Here is a 12037-nt window from a genome sequence, read left to right as displayed (position 1 = left end):
GGCTCATGGAAGCAAGTATCGGTGTCGGGAGAAATTCCTCCATTGGGGACATCTCGGTCGAAGTAGGGTGAGTTGATCGTCGGGGACTATCCAAGTTGATCGTGATAAGGCAGGGAGCTGAATGACTCACGGAAACATGAGCTAAATTTCTCAGAGAATCAGAACCTAAACGGCTCACGAGGACGAGAGATAAACGGTGACGTAACAGATGGAAACAAGAAGCAAGAGAAGAGTGGAGAGTTAAATCAAAGCTCAAAGGTCGAGCCATTTCACGAACCAAGTGAGGCCCCTAGATAGAGCAGAAGAAAGAGGTGCGACGAAAGCACAACGAACTCAACCACGAAGTAATACCTTAACGTAGTTCCGTGGTGAAGAAGGGCTTAAAGAGTAACGAGTGTTTTTAGTGGTTAGGTACGAAGGTGAGTCGTGAGTCCTACACAGTGTCAATACACTACAGGCCAGGCTTTTGAAGCTTTTTAAACCTTACTATTACTATAAGTTTGAACTAATTCTATACATATCTCTTGAAAGAAAAGTAAAAAGATTTGTTTTGCTTTTAGATACGATTTCAAACATTGTAAACGACATCCAGACAATAGCGAGCGCCATATCACAGTTTTTCGTAGAGAATACATGAGGGAACTGTATTATTTTCTAGATTCCATTCCTGGTCGTATTCGAGAATTTTTGGGATATTCTGGGACCGATTTTGAAGAATATCTTAGAGGAAACTTATCCGAAAAGCGCAACTCATAGATAAGACATTTGAAACTAAACATTACTGTAATGTCCATTCAAGTTACACCAAATCAATGATTAACGAATAATAAGCATTAGAAATTATCCGAACACTCACAGAAACTTTCCGACCGGGCCACAGAATTGCGAAATCTGGTTTTTCAGATCACCAGTTTGTGTGAATATTACTGTCATGCGCCACCTGAAATTCAATCAATGCGTCGATTCATGAACAATGCCTTTGTAATAATTTAGTCAAATGTGGAAACAGAAACAGTATGCGGGAATTCTACGTCAACGGTTAATCCGATCAACAATTGTTGATTAATATTCCCGACCCAACAATATCTTTTCATTTCGACATGAGCATATTTGCCGCTTCAAATACCAGATAAGATCAGATAAACATGGTGTCGTTTCAATGGAATCTCCTGAAAATGTTTTCAAGTTTTATCGACCAGCTTCCCAACCCCACCTTTTAGCGGGTTGCCAATTTAAAGGTACAATTGAAAAACTCGTAACTTTCCGGTAATATGTTTTTCGGTTTTCTGTTCATAAAAAGACACCACTAATGTTTTTTAAGTGAATCAAAAATTTGGACTGAAGAGGATTTAAAAACAGTGAGGACACTTTTATTTGAAATTATATACAATAATAGCACCCTACACGGTGTATTTATGAGAACAACTTTATGCAAAAAAAATCAGCAGCTCTGAAACTTCGGAATATGAAAGAATGGACTTTCTCTTTCATTTGAAACTAAGATCAAAATGATCCGTCGGGGGGTCCAGAGCAACTTTTTTTTGAAGTTTTTTTCGTAACAATATTGGTTTTACTACTCGAGCTGGTTCATATTTCTGTCCCTAGATGGTGCTTTAGACATTCGAAAAACCCTAAATGTGAGAATTTTATAGAAAATTTAATTGTCTACAAGTTTGTTGACAACTAAAAATTTATCTGAAATCACCCGGAAAAGTTGTTTAAGATTTTAACGAAGTTATATCTAAGATAGTTTCACACGAGGCCTAGTGGTTTGGAAATATATTTTGTCGCACTTATTTCACTACCAAAAAAATAACTGAGTTTAGTCACATGAAAATATTTGACGGGATTCAATACAACTTTTTCGTTGACAATTCCTATTGATCTTCTGAAAATTAGGATGTTTGACAGAGACAGAAAACTATTTGTGCTTTTGGTTCAAGTTTGTAATCTTTCCCGATAGGCTCGAAGGAACTACCATTCATCGGAAGGTATTGCTTGATTGCAAGGGTTTGCTTACATTTATGTTTTAGAAAGGACCATACGTCGCATAATTTAGGTTATAATCGTTTAAGTCAGCTATCATAATTCTGTTGAATTCTGAAATGTTGGGACACACAGCTTATAATTGAACGCAAAGCACAGAAGTAACTGTCCAAATTAGTGGTTAGCGTGAAACGATTTATTTAATTTTTTCCCGCAATGTATATTGTGGCAGTTGGATGTTACGGCCATTTCCTATCAATTATGTGAGACATCGTTAATAAATTGATCCTAGATTATGCGAAATGTATTACTTTTGAAAACAAAATATGATTTGAATAGAAGAAAAACCTTATATACATACATGTCCTCGAATATATCCCAAAAAAATATCTTGATCCAAAAACTCAAAGTTGTTTGTTCACTCTTTGTCACAATGAGTTAATTTTGAAAAAGATAATCAGCGTTGTTAACTAAGCATTGCAATGAAATTCGCGAAATATTGCAATGGTGTTAACAGTTTCATTGAGTTTGTTCAAATATATAAGTTGAAGTTCAGGACAGGTGAATTTTATACGAAGATGCTAACAAAGTAGGAGGTTCATGCAAGAATAGTTATCAGTCATCCCCGAGAACAATCGAAAAAATGAAAAAGAAGGCATACATCATTAAAAAAGCGTTTCTGCAGGAGGAATCACTCACCATCTTGGAAAAGATTATTAATATCATACTAGTTTGGTCAACACTTATCTAAGACTTTTCATCCCAAAAATATTAATGGTGCCCTACATCAGGTGGAATCTGGAATTATAATTTTCTGCTAAAATATGAGACTTTCCAAGCTCTCAAATTCCGCTGAATGCACTGTTCAACTAAACACAGGTATTTGGCAAATGAAAAAAGTGCGTGTGAATTGACTTACAAACCACTAGGGTTTCTGTGAAACTAACTTAGATTTAGACTTCGTTAAAATATTAAACAACTTTTCCGGATAATTTCAAATCGGTTTTTAGTTGTTAACAAAGTTGTAGACTATTAAAATATCTATCAGATTCTCACTTTTAGTGTTGTTCGAATGTCTAAAGCACCATCTAGGGACAGAAATAGGAACTAGTTCTATTGTAAAATCTATGCTTTCATGAAAAAAAAACTTAAAAAAAAAAGTTGCTCTAGACCCCCCGACGGATTATTTTGGTGTTGGTTTCAAATGAAAGGGGAAAGCCCATTCTTTCATATCCTGAAGTTTCAGAGATGCTGAATTCTTTTGCATAAAGTTGTTAAAAAAAAAGACACCGTTTGGTTGATTTGTAGTGGAACGAAATCCGCCATAAGAACCCTGAACAGATCAAAACCCGAAATAAGCTAGGTTTACGAGAGAAGTCTGCTAAATGTAACCTTTCGAAGCATATACCTATCTATTCATGCGAGAACAGTGTCGCAACCGTTGTGTCGTAGTAAAATTTGTAAGCCGAACATAAATCCCATTCCATTTTTTGTGGCAGGGTGAAATGCAGCAGATACTATCAGCAGCACCGGGATTGATATCGTCGTTTACAATCGATGTTTAAATTCGTCGGTCCTTTTACACCTCTTACAAATGGGACAGAAGCAGTGCGGTGCGTGCCGGCACGATGGGTGTTAAATTTAGGTGGTCGTCTACATCCGCCACCCACAATGCCATACTGCTACCACAGTCTACGCTGTCGCTGTTTTCGGTTACATTCATGGATGCTGAGAGGGTCATTGATGGTTGAATGCCGTGTGTAGTTAGGTATATAGCTAGTAGCGAGTTCTATGGATGATGATGACTGACATGGCGATGATAACGTGATGACGATTGTCCTCACACAACACATCAACAACAACAACCATAAATTCGGCGAGTACTCAGCGGTGAGTGGACCTGCGCACCAGTCACCGAAGGCACAAGTTCTCATGCCATCGATCCGTGCCGTACGGAATTCTTCCGCAGCATCTACCGGTTCTGGACCGCCGTCAATCTGAGCGGAATTTTAAAGCATGCGGATGAGTGCTTATCAGTGCAGGGATTTCCACTGTTTCTCTCTTTCTTGTTAGCGTGGTGAGCTCTGAAACACGTGGAATCGTTGCATGCCATTGCTCCGTAGAGGACAATATGGATTTTTCACGAAGAGAGAAATAACATGCATTCACGTCCGGAGATAATTGCATTGTACTACAACTGAAGGCGAACCGGAAGATCGCTATCGGGAACCGGCTCACATAACACTACGACAAATGCACAGTTTGCTACTGTGTTAATTGTTATGCGCCATAGTGCTCATGCATGAACTAAAGGGCTGAAGTTGGTTGATTTTGTGGTAATTGAACATGGGTTAGAAGCAGAGGTCGTTCAGAAAACCAATCACACTTGTACTGGTTTGGTTCTCGAAACCTCAACACGGGTTTACGAGCGATACACACTGTGTACGATTTTGATTTCATGCATACGGTAGGGAAACATGGGGAGACTTGACCAGGTTTTCAGCTAAAACTGCATAAATATCTAAAAAGGCCTTCAATTCCTCAAAACTCATTGAGATATAATATGCAAAGTTATTGTGCAAAATCATGATTTTTTGCAGAATATTTAATTTAGTTTTTGAAAAGTTGCAAAAGTTTTTCTGAAATCTTTTTTTTTGGTCAAGTCTCCCCATTGCGGGGAGACTTGACCAACCCAAGTAACAATTTAAGTTTTATAGCACACTACAAGTGCAATCTAAGTTTTAAGAGAGACTTCAAGAGCACCATGAAACTTCTATTGTTACTAGGGCAGGGAGACTTGACCAAGAGAATTTTGAAAAATCATAACAAAAAATAATGACATAAAACATACTGTAATATTTTTTTTCCATATTGTCGAGATGTTTAGGTAGCAGTAAAAAATATAAAAGGGTTTGACAAATTTCGATAATAATCATAATAAATATCAGGAATTTTGTATCTTTCTTCAATTCTTCTAATTGCCACTTGGTCAAGTCTCCCCATAAAATCTTGGTCAAGTCTCCCCATAAAATCTTGGTCAAGTCTCCCCATAAAATCTTGGTCAAGTCTCCCCAATATTAGTTATTGCGTTCAATGTCATTCAAATTCTAGTAATAACTATTCCGATGTTTTAAATTATGTAAAATCATTTCACTGCATCACAAAGATTAAGATGGTATATTAGTACATTAATAGCAATGAGTAGTCGAGTAGATATGTCCATACAAAGTTTTTTTTAGAATCGAAGACGCCATAGCCAAAAATAGAATTTTTGCGCTTGGTCAAGTCTCCCCATGTTCCCCTAAACGAAACTATTACAAAGACCGAAAACTATTTTAACATAATTGGATCGATCTGATTGGCTCTTTTGAGTTGGAATAAATCTTTTAACGCTTTTCAAGGCAGTGGCAACTATATTGCTACCTTCTCGTTTCGTTCATAACGCAAGAATATGAAGTGATAAGTGTTCTAATCTTATGAAATCTATATGTTAGGAGAGTGGCAACCCTTCGTATTGCTTTTTATTGAAATATAATGAAAATTTTCAGATTGATGAATAGTTTTTTTTTGCAAAAATACGGAGATTTTCTTTTGGACAATAAAATTAGATCGATTTTGAAAAAATATTCTAAACCCTATAAGTTTGTGATGCAAATTTGTTAAAATACCTATTCTTTATCCGAAAACTTGGTTTATGAATGGCAAAAATTACAAAACAAAAAATAAAAAGAATATAAATAGGTGGCAATATAGTTGCCACGGCCTGCTAAAAGGCATCAGTTTTCCCAATGTTTGATGCACCGGTGCGGGACCGTTGGGGGTTTCAAATCCTTCCCATGATAGTTTTGAATTAATTTGGAAATTTTCCTAACTTCATGACCAGGAAAAAATTATACTGCGAACCGTTTTGTCACGTAAAATGTCAAATCAGGCGAGGGTGGCTGTAAAGATATGTAAGTCAAGTTGGTCGGCATCTCCAGATCGGTTCACGTCACGACATGTTTTGTAGTATACATCCCTCTTTGCAGGCTACCGAGGAGATCAAAGTAGACAGTGGACAACGGAAGACGTGAAAATTTTTAACACGCTTCCATCTGCGTTAAACAAATTCTCATGAATACAATTAAAAGTTAAAATTAACTAAATATTTTCTAAACCAGCTACCTTTTAAGTTGTACAGATTGGTGTGGAATTAGTACCTGCTTTTATCGGATATTGGTAATTTGTGTACTCTTCATTGCGGTATTCAGGCCACAAACGAAACTGTTGGAAGAAGTTATTTGTGATACATTAAAAGAGAAAATAGAAGATTTGCAAAGAGAATTTGTGACTGAAAGCAGAATATTTTGTCCAAAATGCTCAGATTACCGATGAGATGAAGCGACCGGAATTTCGGCTCACCCTTGGATGTGTTCTACTAGCGTGGCATATGAGGTTTAACGAAATCAGCTAAGTATCGCAAGTTTGAATGTTTCACCATTCAGATGTTTATTTAAGTCAGTTTATGACCATACGGTTATGTGTCGCATTGGTCAGTGTGTGCCAATGTCGTATATACAGGTCTAGCGAAGATGACACTTTGGTATTCGTAAGATGAATCTTACATGAGTGGTGTGAGTGATCACAGTATAAATCGACTTGCTTTCGTCATAGCGGTCGTTCCGCTCCCATTGAATCGTGTGACCGCTATGACGTCGACCCGTTGTGCTTCTGAATTGTTTACATATTTTTAGTTGCCAACACTAGCAAACCGTGTGTTCTGCCACACCTATATACTTACTCTTTGAGTGTGTGCCTTATGAAGTGTCAAAGAGTTTAAAAGTCTACTAAACCATGGATTGATCTTCGTTGCGAAACAGGCGATGTTGTCACAATAACTTTTCATATTTTTTTTTTTAACCCTTAGTTGGTTATCTGCTCGATTGCAGGTTTCATCAGTAGCCAGTTTCTTTATGAAAACTAAGGTTAATTCGGTAATTTCGCCTTAATTTACTAGCTCTTTTATGATGAACTATAATTGTGATTTTATTATTGTATTGAGTTGGTGTTCTGATCTAACGAATTTATTACTTATTTTCTAATATATCTGCCTAATTTTAAGTCATTAGTACTGTAGCCGCGAACAGTAATTTTTCTTAAGGTGTTTTCGTTTTTTCCTGGTGCTACACCGGTGTAGTGCAAAAAAAGAGACAGACTGATTACACCCAAGTTTGAATGAGTGTAGCACCGACTACCCCAGTGTAGTACACAGTAAAAAACGAAAACGCCATTAGAAATGTGATATTAAAAGCAATTTTCTTAGGGTATGTTATCATAAAATATTTTCCAAATGCGCCCAAACACTATGAATAAACAAATTATGGCAATTTCACAAAAAATTTAACCCTGTAAGATAAAATAATTCACGAAAACAAAATCAAAACGCTTTAAGATTTTTTGGGTTCTAAAAACTTATTGCAATATATCCTATTGCCACAAAAGATAACCTGAATAGTGGTCGCAGTGGCAAATTTTCCCCTAACAAAAAAACTGTATCGTATGATTTTTAGGCGAATAGGGTTCCATCGGTTTTTGTTGGTGATGACATAAAGTTTGCAACTCGATATGAATGAGACATCGGATAGTGAAGACGAGACATCGGATAGTGAAGACGAGACATCGGATATCGTAGAGTTTATAAGTGATAATTATGAATGGATATTCAATGTGGTACACAGTCCCAAGTCGTTCACCACGGTTTTGGGAAGTTCCGGAGAATTTTCCTAATGTTACTAGTTATGGTTTCTTATCGTTTTTATCTTTCGTGTTTGTGTGTTTGTTTGAGGAATCACTATTGTTGTTTTGAGCCAAATAGAAATAGCAATGACCACGAACCATTGTGAAATATACGGTACAGTTATTTGTGTTTTCCGTCGACGCTCAATGAACGCGGAAGGTTTCTGTTTTCATGACCCTGTACTGCCTATTAGGACATAGAAGTCCTGTATGGATTTTTGTCGAAGGTGAGTTGTCTGTTGGTTTGTATTTTTATGCGTTATTTTGTTTATATTACTACTAATTAACCGATTTCGCCAATTTTCTCTATTGTTTCAGAGAGCGAGTAGAGGCGCTATAACCCTGGCTCATTAGCCAGAGCAGGGCCAAATACTTCTGTTCCATCCCAGGAACCTAGGACCAAAGGAGTGACATTAACCCTCTTAGCAAAGTCACTCCCAACGATTTATCAAACCCCCATCAAATTGAAACGGTTGTGTACGGTTGTCCACGTTTCTTCCTTATTCGAGGTTCAAAATAATCCGTTGATTAAATTATTCATTGAATGAATAATTTGATTGCCGTATAATTTTGAATCATCTTTATTTTGTACGCTGCACAGTTGGCCTGGCGGCTTTAATGCTTGTGTCATATTCAATATGTGCCACAAACATTAATAATGACAAGAAAAACTGTGGACGAACGTCTGCAATTTTCCAGGATCTCTACATGTATTGGCTGTGTATGTGTAGACTAGACTTGACTAGACTAGATACACTCCTCTTTGCAAGCTACCAGAGAAACTAAAACCGAATAAACACATTAATCAAGTACAACACATTCTTATCATATATTGTGAGTAACCAAATCAAAACAAACCTATCTTACTTACAGAAACAGGTCTACGACCGTATCAACATGCTAACACAGTAAATAAGTCACCGCATACCCGTACGCGATTATGCAATTAGTTTACACACGTTAGAAACAGTTTTTCCCGATTTGCTACCACCAGGGCCGTCGAGAGCCGCGTCGGACCCTAAGGCTTGTATTACTGCCGGGCCCTTTTCAACCAAAGTCCTCTAGTTCAGTATAAGTTAGTACCTCTTTAGCCTTGGGAAACTCGCGAATCCGTGGTTTCTATTAGTCTCCGGTTGACTCATATTGCCACATCCAGAGATGCGTGCCAGACAGATTAATTTAGGCAGCTTATTCGGTGGTATCCAAATCGGGTAAAACTGCCCTAGCTACGAGTTTTTCAATTTGCTGATACTCAGGAATTAGTAGCTTCTAGCTCATATGGTACGTTCCCCATTTTGATCGGAGATTTGTGCCTTGCAATGAATCGTCTTTCATGATTTCCCTGATGTGAAGGATTGGGGAAGTGGTTAGGTTAGGGATAAGTAATATACCCAAGAGACCACGAACCATTATTTAATGGCTTTAGATATGTTCTATATTCGCATACAAAACATATTCTTTACGGCTTCATAGTTCTATAGAGATCATTAAAGCACTCTTAGTGTCGGAAAAGGCGAAATAGTGTGCCAGAATAGAACTAGTTCAGAAGCACCTTAATGGCTGTCAGCAATGTTAACATAGAGACGTGTTTTTAAAAGTAACTCTTCCCCTCTTTATCAACACAGCAAAAGAAAAAATTATCTTTCGATAACGTACCCACCCTTCCTCGCTTCTTTCGTTTGATACGCCGGCTGTTTAAATTGACGATTTAGTGCCTACAGAAATGGGATGCGATCCGCAATCGAAAACCTCGTCTCAAATTGGAATACGCGTTTGATCACTGATCTGTAAAAAGATTTGCATGTATACATGGTTTAATGCCAACTCTACATAGATGTTTGATTGAAATTACGCAAACGTCTATTGTGAATTATATTTGCAATTGCATTTTTTCGAAAAATCGTTCAGAACTTGCATTTTTATTTTAAGTTTATTGCATCATCATTTATTACATGTAGGCATACGAGTTTAGATGACGTATACTTATATTTGTTATTGTTCGGTGTCTCAAAGCAGTATAAGAAGATTTTATATTTGGACTTAGAGTTTTCTATAAAAGCGTCATATTATATATCTTCAAAAGCTTTTTAGCACGATGGCTATGTTCTGTATGTCGATATAGTGCTAGATTTAATGCTTTACATTTTAGCTTATCTATTGTTTTAAATTAGTGCTTAAACTTACTTGGGTAACGACACAAAACAATTAAAACAGAGTATTCTGCAACCCCGGAAGGATGCTGAACGATCTGCAGGTGCTACAATAAGCCGGAATAATACTTCCAACCCCCGGAAGGATTTAGGATTTTTATTTTAAAAGTGAGCGGATATATTTTGTTTCGCGAAACAAACACTTCTGCTTGATTGATAGTCTGGAACAAAATCACCACGCTATGTCTAACATGGTGAAATTATAGGGTGTAAACATTGGCCATCTTTAGCTCCCTTTGTACTTTTAACAATAGATCTTAAAGACCGTCTCTAAAAGTAAACAGGAATACAGATTGACCACAATAGGCCACTTTCTGCTTCTAATCGTCACATATATTTTTCGACATAATCGGTTGGAACACGATATTTTGCTTCTACTGTGCAGACAAAGCGACACACGAATTGATTTATTTACTGGTAGTAATGGAGCAGTTTCTAGCATTTGTTGTAAGCAAAATGAGAAGGCAGAAGAATCAGTTCGAAATTCTCGTTTAAAATTATTAAATCAAAACGATTGTCAATTTACATAAATTTATCTCATTTTGAATCCAAGAAAATCATTTCTATACACACAACAACAATCACGCCTAGTGACTCCAAGCCAACAACCGGCACCACCAGCAAAGAAGCGAACGTAGAAGAGAGCGGATGCGTTTGTCCGTTGGCTGGCATTTCTGTTTGACACACTATTGCTTTCTTTGAAAATACTTTGCATTGGCTTCTCAATATTTTGTAGTGTATTCCGACGATTCAAGCAATAAAACTCGTTTTTCAAAGTTGTACACAAAGTAGATTCCTCCCTTAAGGACGTTTGGTTTAACAAACGTCAACTATCAAATAAAGTTTTCATTTTTTTATGCTTTCATCATCTAACAATTTAATAAGGCGAATGATTACAAAGAAGTTAATATTGCTATTTTTTTGCTCATCTATGAATACCGGACGTGTTCGCCCATCTTTCGGATAAAAACGAGGGCCCCCAAATTCGACCCGGGTCCCAGGGCAATTGCCCTGGCTGCCTCCCCCTCTCATCGGGCCTGGCCACCACCCAGCGCTTGGCTTGCTTCCCAGCGCTTGGCATGGGCTGGTGCAAGCGACACGCAGGCAAGTAAGTAACACATGGAATCAATAAAATCAATCTTGCAGGATAAGCAAGTTTAGTCCTCATTTCATTTTATGTCTCTTTTTAGCTTTAAGGAAGATTGTAATTGTCAGCTAGCAATAGATCAATCTCAGAATCGATACCAATTACACCCAAGTAGCCTTTCTAGTTTTATAGCACACTACAAATGCGTTATTAGGTTTAAGAAGGGCTCCTAAAACTTCAATTGTTACTAGGGACGATACCCTAGAAACTATCGCATTAATAATAACCAAATTTACCGCAATTTCATCCAAAACACTCCACAGAACCAGCGTTTTAACAGATATAATCAAAACAGAATTAACCAAAACCTTCTTCTAATAGAAGTAACTCAACAACACATCAACAACAATAGATACAATTACCCGACTCGCATGTACTATGCAAATCAGGCTAACCAACCAAGTAATCCCATTTACCATCTAAATCCATTTTTTCAATCACCTAACAACCACCCTAGCATTAATAACCAATTGCAAACTGCTCCGAATAACAACAAGCAACAACTAGCAATACTACCAGGTGAGCGATTGTTACTGAGAGGTAAACCTACATCCTTACCCATACCTATATTGACCATAAATTTAAACACTTCAAATTTTATTCAAGTCAAAGTGCACATGACTGGTAATAGAGTTTGTAGCTTTATCATCGACACATGTACTGATATTTCATTGTTTAAAGCACAGAATATCCACCTCCAACAATATTTAAATACTAATAATAAATTAAATTAACCGGAATCACGGAAACTTTCGGAATAACTAATACAGCCCTATGCTTTAACAATAGTCTAACACTTAATCATAATGTCCATTTAGTACCAGCAAATTTACCCATCCAAGCTGATGACATTCTGGGTAGAATTTTTTTTAACTAATTATAAGTGCCTTATAGACTATGAACATTGGCTACTTACGTT

The sequence above is a fragment of the Topomyia yanbarensis genome, chromosome 3 (genome assembly GCF_030247195.1).
Source record: "Topomyia yanbarensis strain Yona2022 chromosome 3, ASM3024719v1, whole genome shotgun sequence".
NCBI classification, from domain to species: Eukaryota; Metazoa; Arthropoda; class Insecta; order Diptera; family Culicidae; genus Topomyia; species Topomyia yanbarensis.
The sequence above is the reverse complement of the archived record's forward strand: the minus strand, read 5'-3'. Positions refer to the sequence as shown.